This window comes from Bubalus bubalis, chromosome 11 (genome assembly GCF_019923935.1).
Source record: "Bubalus bubalis isolate 160015118507 breed Murrah chromosome 11, NDDB_SH_1, whole genome shotgun sequence".
In the NCBI taxonomy this organism is placed as follows: domain Eukaryota; kingdom Metazoa; phylum Chordata; class Mammalia; order Artiodactyla; family Bovidae; genus Bubalus; species Bubalus bubalis.
The window spans coordinates 34061817-34085116 of record NC_059167.1 but is presented as its reverse complement, the minus strand read 5'-3'; positions in this window follow the sequence as shown (position 1 = coordinate 34085116).

The following is a 23300-nucleotide window of genomic DNA, read 5'->3' as shown; positions in this document are numbered from 1 at the left end:
TCAACTGAGAATTTTTTTTTTAAAGAAGAAGAAAAAGCAAGGAAGAAAGGAAGGGCATTCCAGGCAGAAGGAACAACATGTTCAAAGACAGGAAGGCTTGAGGGAACTGTAGAGTATTTGCAGAATGGTGAGTTCTTTGTGATGCCTTCATGGTGTGTGGACGATGAAGCAATGGGAGGGAGAACTGGAAGGCATCTTTGTATAGAAGGAGTCTGTATTTTATTCTGCACATAAAGGGGCATATTAAAGATTTTCAAGGAGGAGAATGATATGGGTTTCTTTTATAATGATTTAAATGAAAAGGAAAGAAACAAAGCCTTGGGGCTTTAAAACATCTAATACAGAGAGATGGGCATCGGAGAGCCTGGCAGGGGTGTGGGGAATGTCAGTGTGCGAGGACAGCCTCAAAGCAAGCTCTGGAAGTAGGCAGACTTGCTGGGGTCTGTTGCTGTTACCTTGTAGCCAAATCCAGTCTGGGAGCCAAGAATGGGTTTTCACATTCTTAAAGGGTTGTAAAACAAACAAACAAATAAAAGAAAGAATAATATTTGACAGAGATTATATACAACCCTGTATAATAGAAAATGTCATTCTCTGCTCTGCTTAAAGCAGGTGGTGTTCTGCAAGAGAGAAAGGTAGGAGAGGGGATGAGGATGAAGAAGGTCATCCTGAAAATCCTTAGGAGGCGGGGCTCACAGGAGCCTGATCAGAAGGAGGCAAGGAATAAGAGAACAGGGGGATTTCAAGGGTGAATCCAAAAATTGTACATGAGGGAGTGTCATTATTAAATATACAAAATACAAGAGAGGATCAGGGCAGGAAGATATTTTGATTTGGGACGATTCCTGTTGCTATGAAGTATCTACAAGACCTCCAGGTGGAGATATTTCAGAAACACATTAAACTGAACAATACTTATGTGTCACTTCTCTGTGATCTATGATATAAATTCCTTATGGGCAAAGATAATACAACTGCTTAGTGTTGATCCCAGCCCAGGATAGGCTATTAATCAAGGGTGCCGAAATCTCTGAAGAGAAGTAGAGCATTGTATTCAGGAGACTTGGTGAGAAATCTAGGTTAGAGAAAGAGATGTAAGTCTTCGATTTTTAGGTGGTTATTGAAGTATGGGAGTTGATGGTATGTTTAATATACTCACTGCAATACTGTTACATCTCTATATGCATTTGTCTGGCTGCCCAATTAAAAGCAAGCCCCTATGTGGCAGGATGTCTTCCTTTCAGTTCTATTTGCCCAAAGGCAGGCGAGCATAGCAGTTAGAAGCCAGGGTTTGTAGCCAGGCAGCTTGGGTTTGAAAATCCCCTCTCTCCTACTTTCTAGGTATAATTGTGGGCAAGTCTTGTGACTTTGTGCTTTAGTTAACTCATTTATAAAATGGAGATAATGACACTAACACCCTTTTCAGAGGGTTCTGTGAGACTTAATGATATATGTGTTTAGAAAGGGCATGATCTGTTAACACAGTGCCCAGAGTCATCCTTTCAAAAAATAGGTCAAGTCATGTCAGCCCACTAAAAGAAAACCCAACAAGGGCTCAGAGTAAAGCCAAAGTTCTCAGCATGCCTTACGTCCCTGACCTTTTCTTGCTCTGCTCCTTGCCTCAGCCAACCAGACTCCTTGCTGCCTTCTCAAACTCATGAGGCACATTCTTGCCTTGGGACATTCGTTTTCCTTCTGCCCAGAACATTCTTCTCCAGAATCTCAGCACATCTGGCTCTCTTACCTCCTTGACTCTTCATTCAGCTGTCATCACTCTTTTCTGAAGAGCAAACACCCTCACTCCCTGAGCTCTTTCTCCCTTCTATGTTTCGTTTTTCCCCATCACAACTCCTGAATGCCAACATGCTACATAATTTTGTTGTTTGCCTTCTCCCCCTAGAATGTAAGTTAGTGGGGACTGGAATATTGTTGTATTTGTTGAGTGAATGAATGATGCCTTCTGCAGAGTAAGGGCTCTGCTCAGCCTGGGAGCTATGGTTGCTTTCAAAACATCTGGTGCTATGTTGATGACGTTAACCTCCCCAGTAGTGCCAGCTCCAGCAAGGCTGAGGAGACAGGGGGAAATGCAGGCACAGATGTCTACTCCTTGACCCCCTGCATTTATAAACCCTGAATGAGACAGCTTCTAGTCCACTCATCTTGGACAGCCATTTTGTTAAATGCATACATTTGGGGAAAATAGGCGAATGCTTTGAGAGTGCAAAACCTGTTTGTAGTCTTTTAGAACTGGTTTAACAACCCAAAGAAGAAAATTTGGGTATACACACTAATGCTGTTCTTTTGATATTAAATTAGTATTAAAGTGGAATGGAAACTCCTCTTGTATTGGACTCCTAGGGAGATGGACAAAGTAATTTTAGAGAAAAAGAAGCTGCCCTCAGCAGTAGGCTCAGAAATGTCAATTTTAATTGAAACATTTATTTTCAAATACATTTCATGGTTCATATGTAGTGATATGTGTGTACTTCATGCAAACATTCAAACTTCTGGGCTGAGGAAATTGGAGAAAGGTATTTTGGTAAAGGACATGAACAGTAAAATCAAAACAGAGAAATGCAAAGAAAAGAAAATCCACCTTGTGCTTCAGCTTTTCCTCAGTCTACACATCAGATTGTTCTTCATGGGCTAGGCCTTTGTTGTGGAAAGGCCGATGGACCCCCTCATAGAAATCTGGTGTCAGTGGGTCATGGAGGTGGCGGTGGGCATGCCCCCACTCTCAGGTGAGGCCTGCTTAGTGTGTGGGTCCCTGTTTACTTCTTCATTTTAAGTTCTCTCCTTGTGCGTCTAGATTTTAGTTAAAAGAAAGCTACTAAATCAGCCAACTCCAGATTCAAAATTCTCCCAACTTCCATTTTTCCATGAGTACTATTTTGGGTTTGAGTGATTAAAGCTGCAGAAAGGTGTCCAGAATTGTACAATTACCTTCTGAGCTTACCTCTCCTCTTGCTTTCTGCCCTGCAGAGCGTATGCACCTGCCAAACTTCTGTTGACTTCCCAGGGAAACCAGTCATGACTTCAATGTGGCCAAAAAAACATTGAAATAAAATTGTGGGCAATTTAAATTAAATTTAGGATAAGGATTTCTGAAAATTTTGCTCAAATTTCTAAAAGGCTTTTATGACTACATCGTCTTGGAATATTAAGATCATCTTGATGCATGTTATGCTAAAAAAAGTCACTGTCAGGGTACAAAGACAATAAGCAGTATTTATTAGTATGACAAGTGTCCTTTATATTGTAAACTGGTGAATGCATTTCTGATTAAGGTGTATCCTCACATTTGAGAAAATTATGACATATAAATACAGTTGCATCGATTGCTGCTCTCAATATGCTTTTAACCTCTTCAAAGGAGCCATTAACATCACAGTCAGAAGCGCATACTGAAGTCCAGAAAATATACACAGGTACAGCAAGTGGCTGTGTACTCTAGTGCTAAGCATGTTAACAGGTTATTGAATGTTCCACTTTATAAGTCGTGAGAGTTTGATTTGTGTTTAATGATGTCGATAACATACTTCCATATTTTCAAAAAATTTCTGAGCAAATTTTAAAAAACATTTGAGGTTTGCATTTTGATTTTTAAAGTATACTAAATTATAATCAATGCTTTCTTAAACCCATTTTGTTCCTCCCTAGGAAATGTATATATTAATATATATGTATAGTGTATTTTATATATATATATATAATTTTGGTTAAGAGCTTTGATAAAGAAAAGGAGACCCTGGCATTCTTCTTCAGAAGGCTCATAGAAGAGCTATTTGCTCACTGGGCTATGTGGGGACAGCATACACATATCCTGACATATACTGGCAGAGTAAACTGTGCGGTAGGAATGCCACAGAAAAGTACACGAATAAAGCTTAAGAAAATCAACACTGGGATACTTAACACCAACAAAAGAAAACAAGACGCTTGTTAAACGTTGCCCATGTCAAAGTAGGTGCTGTTCTGAGTTTTTACAGACCAGCTCATTGGTAGGATTCTACCAATACCACTTTGAGAAAGTTATTATTCTCATTTCTCAGGTGAGGAAATGGTCACGGAAAGGTTAAATAAGTTGTCCCACATAATACAACTAGTAAAAGACTTAACCTCAGGCAGTCAAGCTCTGCAGTCTATGGTTGTAAACATTCATATTTAATAAACAAAGGATGTGCCATCCAGGGACCATGGGATGGTGTTTGGTTGCTCCTAGCATAGGGTCTAAAATGACAGGCTTTCAAGCCAACCACTAGGTTCGAGTCATAGTTGCTCCAGCTTCAGCTGTGTGACCTTGAGCAAGGTACTTAACATCTCCATGCCTCAGTTTTCTGCTGTAAGATGGGGATAATGTGAAAACTAACAGAGCTGGCACACAGCAAGCACTCACTAAGGGTAGTTATGGTTTTTATTAGTTCTCTTACTATCTATCTATGAACAGAGTGGATCAGAAACACATTAGACCTAATTCATTTTCACAGCATTTTTTAAATTAGGCAAAAATTGGAAGAAAAGTAAATAATGTGGATGCCTTCTTTTTTAAAGAGGAAACTACTTTTTTCCCCTCTGACTTTGATCTCTGTTGCTTTGTTCCTTCTTTCCCATTTTAGTGTTAGCTTTCTTTCTAACATCTTGTGAAATCTAGTCAGGATGAGGCTCAGCAAAACCAGATGTCATAGGAGAAACAAAAAAGAATAGGTTACTAGGATGTCCAGATGAAGAAATGATCTTATCAAGGAAAAACTGCAGAAGTTAAGGGCACCGTACATAGCATTTGCCCTGGTGAAGCATCTAACACAGCCTGTTATGTGCTCCACATTTATATTGCTCCAGTGAGCAGAAAAGAGACACAATTTTCAGAACCAAAGGATATGAAAAAGTGAACAGCTTTTTGTTGCAATTAGGCACCAGGTGGAAGCCATTTATTACTAATATATGAGAGAAGACCATTCTATGCATCACAGAAGTCTTTACACCTCGTAGAAGGGGCACTATATACTGTAAATAATTTAACCACAGTGAAGCCATGGAGTAAGAGGTGCCATTAGTGAGGGATTCAATCAGCCAGCTGCTGGCTTTTATTAAAGGAAGAAATATAATGAATTATTGGGAAGAAGTTGAAAACTGTAGGTATATTTGCTTGCAGTTTTTCTTTTTTGTTAGTGGAGGATCATTTTTGCTTTCTGAAGCATCTGATTGATTTTAAGTAGCTCTTGTCATTAAGTAATCTTTAAATTGACCTTCAACAATGTATCAGCAGCTGTGTGATGGAAGCAAATGCATTATGTATTACTGTTTTGGATATAAGTTCTGAAAAAGCCAACTATCATTCTCAACATCAAAGAGCACCCCTTATCAAGGGCTTGGCTGAGAGGATAAAGAATTGGCTATTTACCTTATGACCTTGGTTCCAATCCAAAGTGTATGACCAGTGAAAGGACTTATATGATCTCAACCCACACAGGTAAAGGTAGTCCATATCTCCAAAATACAGATTGGCAAAAGTGGACTTTTCCTGCTTAGGAGAGACCTAAGCCTGAAAAAAAATCCAGAGGCATGGATGTGAAAAAGCATCCAGCTCATATGCCATCCTAGAGATGGCAGTCTTCTCAACTGGACGAGGTGGCTCAGAATAGCAGTCTGGGGATGCGCTCCAACCTGGCTTGCAGATAAAGAAATCTGTTTTCAGAGCTTGCAACTCATCCAAGTCTATTTCTCAAGCCAATACCTGCTCTCTAAACTCTTCCCTCACCCACCCCTCTCCTTCCAGAGACAAAAATGCAGAAAGTCAACTGGAAGGATCTTTAGGATGCCATTTGTAGAATTAGTGTGACAGTTTAAACATTCTGAAAGGATGATTCCAACTGAGCTGATCTGCTTCAGATTTTGCTTTTTAAACTTAAGATAAAAAATAATTATTCCATTCTTAACATAGTCACTTAGATAATAGAGTTAACTATGATTATAATTATACCTGTAGCATTGTACTTTCAGGGAGGAGACCCACTCCATTAGCTATTGGATAAGTGAAAAACTTTCCTGGATATGAGCAGTTTTAAAATTAAATTTTAAATCAAATTTATAAAAGTCCGTTTCATTTGTATTTGACATTTGAATTTATTTGATAATAGAGATGAATAAATTTCCCAAATGTGTAACATCTTATTGTAAACAACTCCTCTTTGGTTCTGTACATTTAATCACTTCCTTTATTTTTCATTCTATTAGTTTACTCATTTAGTCATTCTTAGGTCCTTTCAATAAATATTTTAGTAATTTTGGAGTAAAGTCATTTTTATATAGTAATCTTGCTTGGCATAGCAGGAAGGGAGCATTCCAGCATCTGGTTTTATACTATATCCCTTATTTCAAATATAGACAGATAAAAATAGTCTCTCTTTGGCTGTAAAGGCAAACAACATGAACTTCTGCGACGGTACCATTAGAAGCATTGAAAATTCTGTTCCGTACATGCAAATATTAAGCAACTTCAGCTATTTTAAAAGCAAAGGCACGTATCTGGGGTGGGGGCGGTTACACTGCTGTGGGTCTACGTTTCCTCTAAAAGAAAAACCCCTCACCTGTGAGATTTGAAGATGACTAGCACCACCCATGTCAGGTGAAGTCTGTTCTCACTTTCTGTATGTGGTGCAAAGTATGGGAGCATTGGAGCTCCAGTCCAGCCCAACTTACTGCAATGGCTCACATGGTAGGCTTGAAGGAAACGCAGGTTGCTGTGGGGTGGCCAGCAGTTTGGAGAAAGCTGCACAGGGTCCAGACATTCCACTGGTTGTGTCTGGGAAGCAGACATAAGCTCGATATTCCAGGAGGGTTAGTCCTTCACGCCTGTACCATTAGGCCAAATGGGCTTCTCTTCCATGCACGGAGAGGAGAGCAGATGAAAGGATACAAATGCTACAGCAAACAAAAAGGGGCACACATGTGCCAGTTTACAAATTACTGTTTTCATTAAAAAGGAGCTCAAAAATCAGGTCTCACGTATCATTGTTAAAACCTTAAATATTTTTTAGCGGTGTGATTTCATTATATGAATTACAGAACAATAATAGAGTAATATTACTCTTAAGCCAGCTCACTTAAATTTAAGATATTCAAACCCAGTAATGCACTAGGTTCTTTGGTTCAAGTTATGCAAATAATATACATTTTTTATTCCACTTCCCACCAGGTTATACATGTATTATAAACACAACAAAGACCTCGTTCTGTACAATATATTACTCAGAAGCTGGTAAAAAATAGAAGCCAAAATATTATGAATTACATTCTTAAAACTGGCTTTGTACAAGTGGCTGACATATTTTAAATGCTAAAGAGAAGCTGGGACTGGAAAGAGAAATGTTGACTCACTCTAACCTACTATGTTGTCATTCATACTGATGTTCTTCAACGTCTAAATCAGATTATTATCTTTGTTTTCTTTAGAGTGGAACTAGCAGACCCAGCTTTGCTACATTTGGAAAATCAGCAGGGGGAATGGTCATCTCAAAAAGACAAAAATAAAAGAAGGGACTGAAATTTAACATAATTACCATGGCTGTCCCTGAACTCAGGACTGGGGAGAATCTTTTTATTCTGGTACACAAAGCTGACCATCAAAATCAATATGGATTATTTTACAAACATTGTTTCTTAAACATTTGGTAAATGTGCATAATGCATTTTTTTTTAATATAGCCACTGACATATTCATTCCATTCAGATGTTAAAAGAAAAAAGGCTAAACTTTAGGAAATTAGAATTACTGACAGTATTCATAGACTTAGCCCTCCAAATTGCATGCTAGATGGGAAGATGATTCTGTGTCCTTCCCCTGGCCTTTTTGGTTCCATGTATGCCTAATGTAGTCCACTGGTAACTTGCTCAATTCAATAAAAGTAAGCAAAAAACAAAAATAATAATAATAGTATGTATTTTCCCAGAAAGTGAACATAAGCATATTTATGTGTCTCTGAAATATAGAGGTTAGTCTCATTATAATCTCATTCTTTAAAAACATCCCTTTACTAAGGGAACTTTATTTCTTTATTCTGGACAAATTGAAAAAATAAGAAAAGTGAAAAATAAATTCAGTCTTTTGGCTTCATGACGTAACATGAGCTCTGTGGGAATGAGGGAGCATTCCTTTATACTTGTCTGCAATCGGAGCTCTACTGAGCTCAGTGGCTTTGAAAGCTCTGAAGTCCTCCACAAAACTCTTTCCTCCCTTTTCCCCCTTAAAAAAAAAAAAAAAAAACAAAACCCAAAAAAGCCACCTCAACTAACTTATATAATCTCATCAGCATTTCTAACAGAAATTCTCACCTCAAATTTCTTCCTGTGATACAGAGGGTAGAACCAGTCTCTGGAGTACTTGGCAAATCACTCCCAGCCGCTGGTTATATTCAACAAGTGGCACTCGCGCTCCTGTCAGCATAGCGTTCTTTAAACACAGCAAGAAGGGCCGCGCTGGACGGCAGGCAAGTGCGTTTAAGAGGGTGTATCATCTATGTGGATGCTCTAGTCGGCCCCCGGATCTGGGGACAGCTTCTTTCTTAACAACATGGAGATACAGCATCACATTTACTGTCACAAAACATCAACCATACTGATGTGAAAGTTTAAAAATCACCCTCCATTGGGTTGCTATTAAGAGAAAAAAAGACTGTGAGATCAGAATTATTTCTTAATTGCATTTCACACCTGGTTGAGATGGTGTCTACAGCTGCAAGGAGATGAAAGGAATGATTGATCCTTGAAAAGAGAATAGGTAGGGTGGGCACTGGAAGGCTTGGGAGCAGGGCACACTGGGGTGGCGTGAAAGGCAGGATTCACTTTTGGTAGAATTAATTTCTTGCCAGCATTTGAAAAAGAGGAAGGTGGCTCTAGAGGCAGCCTTCCTTCTCCAGTGTTGACTGCAAATCCCCCACCAGAACCGTCTCACTGTAAACAGCAGATATTTTAGAGGCAATTAGACTTCCATGCACCATGCACAACAGCTGGGAAGAGTTTCCAAAGTTTTCTTTTTTTTTTTTTTTATAATTTGAGGGGAATACTAAAGAAATAAAATATCCTGACAACTTCTAGCGTTGTCTTGTGACTTAAAAAAAATCAGCCTGTGAAGTATCACTGCTCTGTTTTAGTCTAATGCTACTTCTATCTTTTATCCTTTTTAATTAGAAGGCAAATTCTCAGACCGCCAGGCCTAATCCCTACACAGTGGAACAAAGCCCAGCAAAGCCTTTGAACACTGTTCAGCCGGGCAGCACAAACCCTAGTAACTGTTGGCAGTAGGGGCAGGACTCTGACCCTCATCTCAGCCATTCTCCTGCAGCTCCTGATGCTCCCTGCCCTTCAGAACCCTATCTGTTGTTCTTCTGTTTAGACTGAAAAGACAAAAGAGGAGACAATGTGGGAAACCTAGAGGATTGGCTAGGTAGGATGCGGGGAGCTGGTGATGGATAGGGGCAAGTAAATGGAGTTTCACGGGAATGGACACAGTGGGGAGAATTGGATCACCAGATTAGGTCTTTAGGTTCAAGAAATTTCTTCATCCCTCACTAAATCTTTTCATGGACAATGCCACTTTTTAAACAATTGTTGCATTTCCAATTACTCCAGGAGTGTTCAAACAAATGCCCCAAACCCTCAATGAAAAGTTTGCTTATATTTTAAACTCGCCAGATGAAAATCAATAAAACAAACACCCCCAAATCAGTGGCAGGCACTTATATCTCCAAAGTATTTACACTTGTAATAATTTTTGAGTCAAGAGCATAATTTGAGCTCACTCAAGCAAAACATGCAACTAGACAGAAACGTGAATTTTCAAAGCTAATGGGAACAATCATGAATCAAAAAGCCAAATTCCAAGTATGCAAATATGAAAAAGGATTGTTTGCCTTTCCTACTTTGGCTAACTGTGAATTATTGAACAGTGAAACAACAGATGCTACCCCCGTGCTGCAAACTCTTCCACATTGTTCTTAGATTGAGCTGAGCTACGTATGTGTGGGAATCACTGCTGCCAGAATGTTTGAGAGTTGTGTTGGGATTTCTGAGAAAGATATGCATTTTTTGCATTTTGAGATATCTGGGACAGACACATCAGGGGGAAAAAAGGAAGCAAAGACAAAGACCTTTTTTTGGTTTCAACACAGCAGGTTTCACAAAGCCACTTTCATTTCCCCCCCCCTTCGAAAGTCTACAGAAACACCAATAAATGTAGTGCCATACTTAATCATTGTGGCTGTCTTTGTAACCAAATATAAAATATGTTGCTGATCTGGCTTTGGATGACTGAGGAGTTGATTTAAATCATAGGAAAGGATTCAGTCAGGGGTTTGGATGAATGATGCTCAATAAACCTGTGCATTTTATCGTATAATCTCATATTCAAAGTTAGAGCTAAGCTGCTTTTAAGGAAGTTCCCATTTTTAAAGATCTCAGTAGGACACTGAGTCTTATATTTAAATAATATATGATTTTGAAATTTTTAAAATGTACATTTTACATTGACTTCTGGCACATTTATTTTGAGAACACATTTTATCTTACTAAAGGGACAGCAATTTTTGTAATCATAGTCCATTTCTATATAATATCTATTATTCAAATGACAAACCCAGTGGCTTCCTCAACATTCTCTGTCTTTGTGCTGCATAGGCAAATCCTTTCTCTAGGTCAAATGGTGGTAAAATAAGTGAAAGGTATAAAGATAATCAAATACAACTACAGATAGTATTTTATTAAGGATGATGCAGCATTATTGACAGTGTTCTATTGGCTTGCTTTTGTGACCTTTGACATCTTTAAAAATATATGCAAAATATAGCTACCTATATTGATGTTCTTTAAACACACCTTATTTTCATTTTTTCCTTTGTTTTAATTGAAAACAGTCTGAAAAATTAGGATACACTAATTATTTCAGAGGCTCCCAACTATGATCACAATTTTTAAATAAAAATACTTAAAAAAATTTAAAAGTACTCTTCATAAAGATAGAAACCTTTTAAACAAATTGTCTAAATGTTAGCACACATTTCACTGTCTAATGCTCCAATGGAAATTATCAATAAACATTTGCATAAAAAGAGCACACTCATTATGCATGTGGGTTTTAATAGTCATTGGACATCTTAACCTAGTGAGAAATTATGTCTGCTTGTCCTGCATACACAGGCTGACTTCTGCAGGCATGTTAGGAAGTGCCATGGACAAGACACTGTAGTGATATTTAATACTACATTTCCAAAAGAAGGTTCTAGAGACTCAGAGACAGTCTTAGAAATGCACACAAACCACAGCTAAACACAGTCTCATAAATCAAATCTGGCATCACTTCTATCAGATAATGGATTTTATGTTTATTCTCGTCCCCACGTCACTGTCATCTACCTACTCACCTTGCTCATGTGTATGAATTAATTTTATTAGAATGGAATGGGAAAGAATCCAGATCAGACGAATCCAAAGCTTTTGAAAACAGCTTTTCTTTTAAGAAACTAAGACTTGCACGAACACTGACAATGCAGTGCACCTTGTTATTCAACATGGTTGAATATACTTGTTAATATTTATTAGAATATGGAAATTAAAATAACTCCTATATTTCCTATTTTTCTCTTCTCCAAATTCATGTAATTTCGCTTTACGTAGCAGCTTTGAGTGGATAGTGTTGCCAAAGTTAAAATATTTTGCATGCGGGTTAGTTTTTGTTATTGTTCTTCAGTTTCTTCCACTGAATTAGGCTTCTTTAAGAAGAATAAAACCTTAGAGGGTTTCCAAAGCTTATAATGTAATGTAAATGACCACAAATACTAAGCTCAATCAAAACAAATACTAAAAAAAAAAAAAAGCTAACCCTTAATTCTGTATTCTGATCCATCAGTGACTGTATAACTATATCATTAAGGATGTTCTCTAACTGGGGAAGTCCCTACCCTAGAGTGTAAAGGATCAAAGAAAACATTCTTTTCTGTCTGGTACACTTAGTAGTCCTGCCTCCCAACAGTGGGATAAAAGGAACTTGCTAAACTGTTGCCATTTTGCAACATCTGCTATAATTCCCCTAAATCCAGATTTGTCTGACACAGAGAGGCCTGTTCTTACATCATTGCCATGTGACGGTATAACGCCAGTCACATCACGCTTGAGGATTGCAGCTTCAGGCTATGATAATATGAAGAAAACCTTTTTGCCTAGGGCAAAACACTTGTAACAAAGTATTATTCATCTGGCCAATTTAAATCTTCTCTCAAAAAGGTACCCAGAAACATATGCAGTATGCCTTTGTAAAAGGCCCGAGCAGCTCATAGGCAAATGACCTGAACCAAAAGCACAAAACCTAATGTCCTGATTAATTACTGCTAAGCGGCTCTGATACACAGAAAAGAGAATGCTGGTACTAATCCTTAACCCTGTCCTACATTCTCAAAATAGCCAAAACATCGCTGACAGTTACAAAAACAAACCTGTCCATTTTTTTTTTTTTTTAAAGTTGTACATTATCACTTGGTGTCTTCCACCTAATAAAACCAGGATGCAGACAGATTAGAGAGTTACCAGTCCAGGGGGCTTCCTGGGACAAGGACACAGGTTCATAGAAAGAAAATCTGAAGGTGAAAAAACAAACAAACAACTGACAATAATACACAATACCCAAACAGTTACATTTGAGATGTTCTTATTTTCAGGGTTCAGCTTCCAAGAGATTGAGCTGTTCCTGAAAATTACTCCTTAAGTGTTGAGAACCTCAACATAGAAATGCTTTGCTGATTCACTTGGAGTTGAGATTGCTATGTTTAAAACTTTATTAGAAAAGGATGTTTGGATTTCTTTTGCTTATAAAAATAAGAGGATGCTCATATTTCACTGTAAATATCAGGCTTTAGAATTTCAAACTATTTGACTTGGAAAGCTATCTTGATTTCATCAGTGACTCAAACTATATCTACCTTTATTAAGACAGCAGATATTTGGTGTCTCTGTCACTTTTACTGAGCAAGAAATACATGGTTAAAAGAAGAAAATTATATGTAAGGGAGAAGGAAGTTGCTTATCCTAGCAAAAAACGTTTCTTTTTTAATCAAAGGTCACTAAAGTGTTCATCTTACGATCAGCCATAACACTATTACATTATAGGCAAATCAAATTAAAATGCTTTTCTTATGTTTTATGTAAACATGGCACTTTGATAGCCCTAATTCAAAGCAAGTAAACATCTTTATTTCAAAGACTGTTCTTAATCTGACATTATTTTACATGTACACCCCTACTTCTGAGTTCTGGGAAATAGAGGCTGAGATTCTGTAGCACCAGCCTAGCTAGATGGAGGGTCAGGTTACCTAGGAGGCTGCCCCTAATGCAAAGGAGAAGAGATATGCTTTCACCCGAGGTGTGCTCGTCATCAAGTCTAACTGCATTTTAGATTGTCAAGAATTTTTCTCTGTGAGCACGTTATTCGTAGAAACAAGCATTCTCACATGACACAGCTACCCACCTCGTGTTGTAAGAAACTGCACAGGAAATACGTTTTCCACTTGTTGGGTCAAATGCTGCCCGAGCAAGTGCATAATACAGGGTCAGCGTCGAAGCCTGAGTGTGATGTTCAGTGCTTGTTTAAAGGCACCAAGCCCTTGTTTTCTTTTTTGTAAATCCCCATTTTTCTTCCCATTCTCCACCCATTTTCTCTGCCTCTCCCCTCATCAACTGGTCCCCAAATGATGAACTTTGATTTCTCATCATTCCTAAGTCTCTTCCTTCTGAATTAGGATGATTCACCTTCTCCTGAATGAGGATGTAAGTTTGGAGACAATCCCCTTTGGTTCATAGCATCCTCATTATTCTGAGCACCACCTGCTCCCAGACACGATGACCTTTGCTAGAGATTGTCCCTCCCTGAAGCCAGAAGCTCCGACTCTATTCAGAGGCAGAGTAAAGAACCAAATCTTGCTGCTTCTCAGGTCTGGACATCCAACTTGATTATCCTTCCAGAGGTGAAAGAATTACTTATTATCGGCCACAATTGACACCTTGTAGGGGGGAATTTCTCCTTTCTTGGCTAGTTGCTGACTTTTTTGCAGATTAAAAAAGATAAATTAAGAAGTTTGAAAATCACTCCCTTCCTGGAATGTGAACTGTAATGTTCTTAGAGATCAGAAATACTAAAGTGTTTAGCATTATCTGCTTTCTATTTTACTTATCAGTGTCCCTAAGGTGTAGGAAGTACAATGGAGAGCATATAAATTTTGGATTAGAGAGATCCAGGCTTAAACCCAGCTGCCATTTATTAGTTGTATGGTCCTCAGTGAATTACTTGACATCTCTGAACCTCAGTGTCCTCACCTGTAAAATGGGGCTAAATAAGGCCTATTTCACTGTCATTGGGAGGATTCCACGAGATAATGAACGTAAAAGCGACCTCAACAATTCTGTTAGGCGTTATAATCTCCATTTCACAGAGTGGGGTGAATGGTTCAGGAAAGTTACAGCGCTTGCCAAATGTCATAACAACATCGTAGGTGTGTAGCAAATGGGGACTCTTTATAGTCATTAAACCAAGACGCATGAATTCTCACCTACCTTTAAACTCCTTGTTTCCAAGTTGCAGGAGCTTTGCTTTAAGGGTGAGACAACTAATCTTGCTGACTAGCTCTTCTGAGGCCTAGATAAGAAAGTTTAAGAGGAAGGGACAAACCCATCCCATATACCAACTTCACACTTTCAGTCCAGCTCAGTTTGGTTGCTCAGTTGTGTTCAACTTCTTGCAACCCCATGGACTGCAGCACACCAGGCTTCCCTGTCCATCGCCAACTCCCAGAGCTTGCTCAAACTCACGTCCATTGAGTTGGTGATGCCTTCAAGCCATCTCATCTTCTATTGTCCCCTTCTCCTCCTGCCTTCAATCTTTCCCAGCATCAGGGTCTTTCCCAGTGAGTCAGTTCTTTGCATCAGGTAGCCAAAATATTGGAGTTTCAGCTTCAGCATCAGTCCTTCCAATGAATCTTCAGGACTGATTTCCTTTAGGATTGACTGGTTGGATCTCCTTGCAGTCCAAGGGACTCTCAAGAGTTTTCTCCAACACCACAGGTCAAAAGCATCAATTCTTCAGCACTCAGCTTTTTAATGGTCCAACTCTCACATCCATACATAGAAAAACCATAGTTTTGACTAGATGGACCTTTGTCAGCAAAGTAATGTCTCTGTTTTTTAATATATTGTCTAGGTTGCTCATAGTTTTTCTTTCAAGGAACAAGTGTCTTTTAATTTCATGGCTGCAGCCACCATCTGCAGTTATTTTGGAGCCCAAGAAAATAAAGTTTGTCACTGTTTCCATTGTTTCCCCATCTATTTGCCATGAAGTGATGGGACCGGATGTCATAATCTTCGTTTTTTGAATGTTGAGTTTTAAGCTAATTTTTTCACTCTCTTCTTTCATTTTCATCAAGAGGTTCTTTAGTTCTTCTTCCCTTTCTGCTGTAAGGGTGGTGTCATCTGTGTATTTGAGGTTATTGATATTTCTCCTGGCAATCTTGATTCTAGCTTGTGCTTCATCCAGCCCGGCATTTCACATGATGTCCTCTGCATATAAGTTAAATAAGCAGGGTGACAATATACAACCTTGAAAGTGAAAGGCGCTTAGTTGTGTCTGACTCTTTGGGACCCCATGGACTATATAGTCCATGGAATTCTCGAGGCCAGAATACTAGAGTGGGTAGCCTTTCCCTTCTCCAGGGGATCTACCCAACCCAGGGATCGAACCCAGGTCTCCCACATTGCAGGCAGATTCTTTACTAACTGAACCACAAATACAGCCTTGACGAATTCCTTTCCCAGTTTGGAACCAGTCTGTTGTTCCATGTCCGGTTCTAACTGTTGCTTCTTGACCTGTATATTAGGAGGCAGGTCAGGTGATCTGTTATTCCCATCTCTTGAAGAATTTTCCACAATTTGTTGTGATCCACACAGTCAAAGACTTTGGTGTAATCAATAAAGCAGAAGTAGATGTTTTTCTGGAATTCTCTTGCTTTTTATATGACCCAACAGATGTTGGCAATTTGATCTCTGGTTCCTCTGCCTTTTCTAAATCCAGCTTGAACATCTGGAAGTTCTCAGTTCACATACTGTTGAAGCCTTGCTTGGAAAATTTTGAGCTTTACTTTGCTAGCGTGTGAGATGAGTGCAACTGTGCGGTAGTTTGAGCATTCTTTGGCATTGCCTTTCTTAGGGATTGAAATGAAAACTGACCTTTTCCAGTCCTGTGGCTACTGCTGAGTTTTCCAAATTTCCTGGTTGTAAGCTATTTTGAAATTTTACCTCTTTTATCAAACCAAACCCTATCAAACCCTTCCAGTTATCATCTCCTTTTCACAGAACAGTATCTGAAAAATGTTAAATCACTTGCCAAAGGTCAAAGTTACCCCTTATGGCAGAATCAGCCTCGTAAATCCCAGTTGCTGTCCTCAGGGCCTTGCTCTTCTACTTAACTTTCCTTGCTCACTGCGCTTCTGCCCCAGGGCTGGTGGCACACTCAGGTGCTGGACAAGAATAGCTAAACTTCGCAAGGGCTGGGGACACTCCTCCAGGAAGTTCCCCTAGAAACTCTGGAAAACCATAACATTTTCTAGAATGAAGTTTGCATAGAAACCAATTTTAAGTGAAACTAAAAATCAAGGTTAAACTACCATTCCACTAAACACAAAAGACTAACACAGTAGAAGACATTTCAGGATGCTTCCATAAAACAAAGAAGAGGAGCATTAGACGAAATTCCAAATTATTTCCAGAGGGAATAGGAACCTAACAGCATATAGTTTTAATTGTGTGTGTGCCAAGATGTTTTAAAAATCAGCATATTAAAAAAACCCCAGCTTAGCAATAATAGAATAACTGCTGATTCCCACTGTTCTCTTTCCCTTCAGACCCAAACTTCACATCCTCCCTGACTCACTAGGGATTGTGATTATTGTTGTTCTTCAGTTGCTCTGTCGTGTCCGACTCTTTGCAACCCCGTGGACTGCAGCACACCAGCACACCCTGTCCATCACCAACTCCCAGAGCTTGCTCAAACTCATGTCCATCAAATCAGTGATGCCATTCAACCTTCTCATCCTCTGTTGTCCCCTTCTCCTGCCTTCAATCTTTCCCAGCATCAGGGTCTTTTACAATAAGTCAGTTCTTCGCATCAGGTGGCCAACTTGTCGGAGCTTCAGCATCAGTCCTTCCAATGAATATTCAGGACTGATTGCCTATAGGGTTGATTGGTTTGATCTCCTTGCTGTCCAAGGGACTCTCAAGGGTCTTCTCCAACACCACAATTCTAAAGAGATTGTGATTAGAAGACAGAAAACAAATAGAATCCATAAGGGTACTCTATATCTCTACTTTCTCAAAGATTCTCAGGTAATTAAAGAAATGTGCATATCAATCACTTGGGGGATCTTGTTAAAATGCAGATACTTGTTCAATAGGTCTTGGGATGAGGCCTGCCATTCTGCTTTTCTAACAAGAAACAGAGTTCAGATAATATAATGCAGATTCTTCAGTTGTGGATCTACTCAGTTTGGCTTCTTGAAAATGTCAGTGCAGCTCTTAGAATTCAAGGCATCCTGGCTGAAGCCAGGCTTTGGCTGAAGTATTGCTCACTCGCAGACCTCGGGGGACTCCCAGCTGGAGGCTCTCCTTGGTGCGAACAGATTCAGCTTGCGGAGTAGAACAGGTGCTCAAGTTAGAGAAGGTAGGCAGCCACTTGTCTACATTCCTTCCTCTAATCCAAAAGATCAGGAAAGGAAAGATTCATCAGTGACCTAACAGACCTGCTAGATAAAGACGAGACTACATTTTCTATTCAGTTTGAATGTAAAAGGTGAACAGGTGGCTGTTGGTAGGACTTAATGGTGTAGAGAACAAAGGAAATGAGTTTGCAGAAAGGCAAAACTAGATCTACTAAGCAGAGAACGGATAGGGAGGGGTTGGGTGGGGGGCTTCCCTTCCCCTCCCCTCCCCTCTCCTCAGTTTGATTTTTCTGGCCCTGGTAAAGTGAAAAGGAGTCAAACGGATGAGTTATAAAACTGGCCAAGATTAGGGACCTGATTCTGCTGGAGGGAGGATGAGGGAATTGGGAGAAGGAGAAAATGACCAATGAGAAGTAAAGCAGGCTTCTCAGATGCTGAACCAGGGCTTTGACTGCCTGCAGGCAAGGAGGGTGGGGGCTGGAACTCACTTTATTTACTTACTTAATTTTTTAACTTAATTTTATTTATGTTTTTTTTGTTTGTTTTTTTGAGGATCTGCTAAATTCCAACAGCTAGGCCATGTGTTGTCATAAGTTGCATCCATCGCTCAGTAGCAGATTCAATTTGATGTTGAGAATATGATTGAAAACTCCTGGCATTTTGGTCTCATCACCCATTCCCTGGGAAGATTGAACTATATTAGTTTGAAACTTACCAGGTCTTTGCCCCTGCACTCCCCACTCCCAGCTCAGGTCGTGAGATTTAGGTGCCTGGGAAATTTGATGGGAGAGTGCCAGTGTGGATTGGTTGCTCTTTTCTTATAGCAAGATTGTCTTTGTCTTCTTAAGAAAAATATTTGATTTTGGCTGCACCGGTCTTAGTTGAGATGCTCGCGCTTAGTTGGCCTGAGGCATGTGGTATCTTAGTTCCCTGACCATGGATTGAACCTTCGAACCAGCATCCCCTGCATTGGATTCTTAACCACTGAACCACCCAGAAAGTCCAACAAGATTATCTCGTGCATAAATATTTTTTAAGGTGCTTTGGGCCGAATGGGGGCACGGGAGATGAGAAAGTATTATGCTTAAATGTTGTGTTAAATAACCATTCTTTTTGATTTTTGAAGAGAAAAGGAAAATCATTTCCTGCCAGCTATTAAAATACCTGCTTTCTTATGAGGCTGGCACATCTGCTTCCTGGTTTCAGGACTGGACAGAGCTGGTGGCTGGAGAGCAGGGCCATTGAAAAGCCCTCATCCACCCCATCTTGGTCGGCTACTCTTTCACATTTCTAATGCCCCCTTGAATCTGTTAACACTTTTTTTTTTCCTGTAAACTTTCTTAGTGAAAGTGAAGCAGGGAAAAAGGGGAGGGGGATAAAGGCATCTGTCAAATTGATTAAGTGAACGTTCATTAGAGAAAGTAACAAGAGGTGAAATCTGCATATGCATTGCAGAAATGTGTCTGATCTTGCTAAATTGTGAAAAGACAAAAAGGGCTGAAAACCCCCCTAGCTGGATGTACTTGAGGAAGAACTGGGGGAGGGGAAAGTCCTCCAACAGTAACTGTCCTTCTTTATAAATGCACACTAGGCCCGGTGTTACGCAGCACTTGGGGATATAGACGGACCTTGCTTTTCTAGAAACTTGTACTACAATTATAAAATTGTCCTGACTAATATAGAAGACTCCAGCCACTTCCTTTATTTCTTTTACTATGAGTTTTATTTCCTTCTTTTCCTCACTTACAATACCCTTCCCCCACTGCCTACCCCCACACAACTATTCCAAGGTACTTAAGAATCTAAAGCAGTTGATTTTGGATCACTAGAGTCTAAAATTTGTTTCTATCTAGCGTAGAACAGATTTCTTTTCTTCCTGGGTTTTAAAAGGTAAGTCAGAATCAACTATTTTTGTTTTAATTTTAGTGGTCCTTGGAGGCAGATTGGGGTCATCCTTACCAAAGTTCTCCCTGGTTTATTGGCCTGAACAAAAAATCTAGAATGAGGATCCAAATTCTAGGTAACAATATTGATCTGGAGCAGATCAAGTTCCCGTGCTTCTTATAAAATGGTCAGCTAAGTAGTGTCATTCCAGTGAACTAATAAGCTGGTGTCTTGGGTAACACTTTGAAGAGGATAGCATTATTTCCAATTGTTTTCCATCCAAGAAAGTAGCTTAATATTACTATTCAGTTCAGTTCAGTCTCTCAGTTGTGTCCAACTCTTTGCAACCCCATGGACTGCAGCATGCCAGGCTTCTCTGTCCATCACCAACTTCTGGAGCTTACTCAAACTCATGCCCATTGAGTCAGTGATGCCATCCAACCATCTCATCCTCTATCGTTCCCTTCTCCTCTTGCCTTCAATCTTTCCCAGCTTCAGGGTCTTTTCCATTGAGTCAGTTCTTCACATCAGGTGGCCAAAGTATTGGAGTTTCAGCTTCAGCATCAGTCCTTCCAATGAATCTTCAGGACTGATTTCCTTTAGGATTGACTGGTTGGATCTCCTTGCAGTCCAAGGGACTCTCAAGAGTCTTCTCCAACACACCACAAATCAAAAGCATCAATTCTTCGGCGCTCAGCTTTCTTTATTGTCCAGCTCTCATCCATACATGACTGTTGGAAAAACCATAGCTTTGACTAGACGGACATTTGTCAGCAAAGCCATACCTGCTTTTTAATATGCTGTCTAGGTTGGTCATAGCTTTTCTTCCACGGAGCAAGTGCATTTTAATTTCATGGCTGCAGTCACCATCTGCAGTGATTTTGGAGCCCCCAAAACATAAATTCTCTCACTGTTTCCATTGTTTCCCCATCTATTTGCCATGAAGCGATGGGACCAGATGCCATGGTCTTAGTTTTTTAAATGTTGAGTTTTAAGCCAGCTTTTTCACTCTCCTCTTTCACTTTCGTCAAGAGGCTCTTTAGTTCTTCTTTGCTGTCATAAGGGTGGTGTCATCTGCATATCTGAGGTTATTGATATTTCTCCTGGCAATCCTGATTCCATCTTGTGCTTCATCCAGCCCAGCACTTTGCATGATGTACACTGTATATAAGTTAAATAAGCAGAGTGACAATATACAGTCCTGACATACTCCTTGTCCAATTTGGAACCAGTCCATGTATTACTATGGCAGTAGAATATGTCTGATGACTTTCTTGTTAGTGTGCATTTTTATAGACAAGCATTTCATAATGTCAAATCTAATGGCTCTGTTAATGTTCAATCTATTGAATGCTCTATTCAAATGTATTCCCATGATTAGCTTTCAACTTTTCTATTAATACCTCTATCTTTCTTCCTCCCCTTCTAAAATCTGATCAGAGAATATCTTATTGAAACAGATTATGATGTTGACTTTAACCTACAGAATGGAGGTACCTCAGGACTTAGTCTGAAAGCATGAGGTTGGCTGCGACATCAGATGTGCCTCAATTGACCCAATCTTGTCATTTTAGAAAGCTAAAAAAAGGACTTCCCTGGTGGTGTAGTGGATAAACATCTGCCTGCGAATTCAGGGGACGTGGGTTTGATGACTTGTCTAGGAAGGTTCCACATGCCCTAGCAACTAAGTCCATGTACCACAGCTACTGAGCCCACTCACCTAGAGCCTGTGCTTCACAGCTAGGAAAGCCACTGCAGCGAGAAGCCTGTGCCCCACAGTGAAGAACAGCTTCCACACAACCACAACGATAGAAAGCCCACACAGAGAAGGCCCAGTGCAGCCAAAAATAAAAATAATAAATCAAATTGTAAAAAGTTTAAAGCTAAAAATAAGAAAAACACAAGCTTGACATGTCTTAGGTTAAAAAAAAAAAAAAAAGACAGCATGCATCCTTGACGTGTGGACCAGATTGTCCTGAAGATCTGAAAGGAAATGAACAATAATAAGAATAATACTATGGCAAAAGATGTCCTTTGAAATATCTGCAGATTGCAACAAAGCGGTTCTTCCCATATGTGGGGTTGTCTAGGCTGTTTTGCACCATTATGTGCTTTGGAAATCCTTGTAATCACAAATTTAAGACTTAAATCCTCAGTTCTTCTTTTATTTCTAAACTACCCCCATAGGTATATTTACTTCCTTCTTTTGTCAAGCTTAAACATTTCCAATTACCTCAGACTCTAAAGGGAAATGCGATGGTTAAATTCCTGCACTTGTAATGACATTTATTAATCTAGGGTCTGGTGAGAAATGTTGAACCTCTTGCCTTCCCAAATCATACATTTTAATTCTGAACACACCTCCAAAGAACACTGACATTGTTTAATTAAAATGAGGGTGCACATTAATAAGAAAGGATATCATTTTGTTATTTATATATAATTTTATTTTATTAAAAAAATGAACAGAGACTGGTAAGTTCCATAATTGCCCACCATGATGAAGGAATAAGTGTAGGAGAGAAGAAAAGCACAGTAAGACACAGATGTTAGTAAAACACTCCTTAATACTACAAAATGCTACTTTGCATTTGGTCCTCAACGTGGCTGACTGCAAGCCATTGAGGAAAAAGTGCACCTTTTAAACTAATTCCTTGGTCAGAAGATAGAACCACATCTACAAGCCTCCTCATTAATATACTATAATGGTCAAGTAAGAGATTAATAGCAAAGTCACCTGCTAAAGCAACCAGGAACCTGTTGATTAATAATAAGCCTCCAAAAATAAGATACCAGACTGCAAAGCAAAATCAAGTCCCAGGGCAACAAGTGCTTCTGTAATTTATTCCTTCTTTATATGAGGGCATAAAGCTCCCTTTATAAACGTGTTTTCCAGGCCCTGCTGTGAGCTGTAGGTGTGAGCTTTTCAGCTGATTTATTAATTTTAGTTTCAATCAACGTGTCACCTGCAGACACAAAAATGTAGGCCTCACCACAGAAAATACAATTTAAGAGAAAAAAAAAAAAAAAAAAAGAAAGAAAGAAAAAGAAAAAACAGGGCTTTAATTCAAAAAACTCTGCCAGGATTTTTTTTTTAGATGAACACTGGAACGCCTATTCTTTGAGATCTAAAATAATTCCCAGCAACATAATTAAACAAAAATCAAAATTAAACATTTTTGTCATACTTCGAAGTCAGTCTTAGACCTGGGGAAGAGTAACATGAGGCTGCCAAAACAATCAGTTTCTCTTGTCAGTAGGGGTACATTCTCCCCAAAGAATCGAATGAACAACAAGTCCCCTGGGCAAAATGTGCAAAAAATTCTCAATTAGTTGTCTTTATTTAGTGAGCACTATGGGGTCCTCAACCACACTATAGAATTATGGCAAGAAAGCTGAGCTCTTCACTAGCTTATTAGCATTCTCAGAGGCTTGGAGTGCTGCTGATAGCAGGCTGTTGCCTCCAAGAGCTGTTGGTGGGACCCCTACACTCCCTTTGTCCTTTTGTCCTTCCAAGTCAGCAGGAAGTACTGCCCCATGTTCAGGGCATTCTGGGATACCTTCATTCCATTCACAGTTTCCGTATCCGACAGGGCCCATGTCTTTGTTATTGACTATGACCATCACTGTTGCAGGTTTAAATGAAAAGCAAAAGTGATCTGTATCAGTCCA